This window comes from Sceloporus undulatus, chromosome 2 (genome assembly GCF_019175285.1).
Source record: "Sceloporus undulatus isolate JIND9_A2432 ecotype Alabama chromosome 2, SceUnd_v1.1, whole genome shotgun sequence".
In the NCBI taxonomy this organism is placed as follows: Eukaryota; Metazoa; Chordata; class Lepidosauria; order Squamata; family Phrynosomatidae; genus Sceloporus; species Sceloporus undulatus.
In genome coordinates, this window is record NC_056523.1 from 262,656,888 (window position 1) to 262,659,289 (window position 2,402).

Consider the following 2,402-nt stretch of genomic DNA (forward strand, 5'->3'; position numbering starts at 1 on the left):
GATGTTGCCTAAGGCCAGGGTGGGTGGATAACCATATCAATAATGGAGGGAAATTTGGAATGTGGTGTGTGCTGTGTGCTCTGGAGCCCTGTGAATCTTCATTGTGATTCTGCGACTTGTATTCTTTACTCAGTAATATTTGATGTTTCCTTATTAACTTATGATTCTTTTTCAGAAGAAAAAGGTTTTTAAAAATAAGTCTGGGAACCAGAAAGAAGAAAGTTAAGAGTGTTCAGTGTTAGAAAATGTGTAATGTGCCAGAAAGCCATTGTCTTTGTTCACCTGATGTTGGTGGATTAAAGTCCATTGCCCTACCCACAACATCCGAACAATGATACCTTTATTGGGACAATCAAAATGCACAATTAGACAAGCTTTCAAAATCACACTGGCTTCTCCATCAGGCAAACAGCAGTAAAAAATTGAAAATGTTCATCATAGGCCTGCATTTTTTGTTTCTGGTCTTAGTTCAGATAGTAGAGAGGGCTATCTGCAGGCTGGCACCTCCATCTTTGGCCATGCAGTCACTAGTAGATTTTCAAAGTCATGGAAATTTAGTGTCCATTTGCAATTGAAGGAACATGTTTCCTTGGAATCCAGCATGTTTCCTTCCTTTGTGAAACTACAGGTTCCTATGTCAGTAGAGAAGACTGAATTTCTTAGGAAGTCTTCATGTTTTGCATCAGGAAAACTAGGTGGTCTAGAGATAGGGTTGCCATAACCCGCCATTGGCCAGCCTCAGAGCCTCGGAGGAGGAGGAGGAGTGAGCCTCTAGGCGGGAAAAGCACCCTTTGTTTGCGCCAAGGAGGAAGAAGAAGAGACGGAGGAGGAGAAAGAAGAGGAGGATAAGGAAGAGGAGGAGGAGGAGGAAGAAGTAAGAGGAAGAAGGGGAGGATGAGGAGGAGGAAGAAGTAAGAGGAAGAAGAGGAGGAGGAGGAGGTGGGTGCCCGTTTCCAAATGTTTATTTCCCCCAAAGTGTCTTTTTTGTGTATTTTTGGTGCTTTTAATGCTAACAGGTCTGCCTAGTTTTAAAAATGATAGTAATGATGAAGGAATGGGGAGGGGGGTGGTTTGGCCAGAAAGGGAAGTACATTTCTTCCATCTGTCTAGGAATAATGTCAAAATGTCCTCCATTTTGATCATGCCTAAGAAACATGCATTTATATTAACATTTTTTTAAAAAATCATCCAATTTTTTTCACATGTCCATTTTTAAAAAAGTGTCCTACATTTGAAAATGTTGCCCTACATTTGTCCCAGTTTGGAGGTCCTGACTTATGGCAACCCTATCTAGAGGCAAAGCATGCCAATCAGTGCCAATATTAGAAAAAAAATGCTTTACCTTTGTTGAAGGCAGAAGCCTCAGATGGCAAGGTCCCATTGCACTGGTTCTCTCTTTAAATTCCCCTGTGATGGCTAAAATGTGGTATTTTGAAATCCAAAAAAAATCTAGGAGTAGCCATGTTGGCCATATAGCAAATCCTATAACATCCAACCAATGATACCTTTATTGGGCATTGGGCATTTTGGTTGGTCCAATAAAGGTATCATTGTTTGGATGTTATAGGACCTACAACTTATGCATTTCCATGGATATTGATAGTCTATAAAGGTCCTTCTTGGACATCAGTTCACTCCTTGCATCTAGGAAAGTAAACCAAGGGCTCATTCCCACTACAATATAAAGTGGATTACCAATTGTTCTGGTCCACTTTAAAGTGATTTAGAAACAAAAAAAAATCAGGTTTTTTATGTTGGGGTGTGAGTATTAATAGCAAAAAAATGACAGCAGAGGTTTGAGGAAATTAAACAAAACTTTACTTAATAGAAGTCTCAAAAAACTGAAGCAAAACAATATGAATAGCACAGTACAAAATCCTGATAGCAGCATACATACATTACCATGAGGGCAGCATGGAGAGCAGGATTCAATGAATACTCCCAAGACCCAGTAGATCCACAAGGCAATTATACCTTTCTAATTAGTTAATACAATCACCTGGTTTACTTGGCTTATTACCATGGTCTACACCTGCCTGCTCACTAGATTCTCATCCAGTCACAACTTATTACCTGGACATTTTAAAGAGTAGTTTTCTGGTGGTTCTTTTTAAAAGAATCAATTCAGAACCATTTTCCAGAAGTGGGAATGAGATCTGGATCTTTTCTTCGCATCACTTGTGGGAGGGACTAATCAGTTGGATGGGGAGATGGGTGTTGACTGTCCCTTCATCACATTACTGAATCCGCCATTTTCCCCCTTGTGCTGCAAAGAGGTAAGAAACATTTGTGGATGTTTCCCACTCCCTTTAAAAAAAACTGTTAGTGAAAATGTGATACAATGCAATTCTGGGTCCTTTTAAAGTGGGGAATTGGTCACAAATTCTGTTCATTACTCTGTG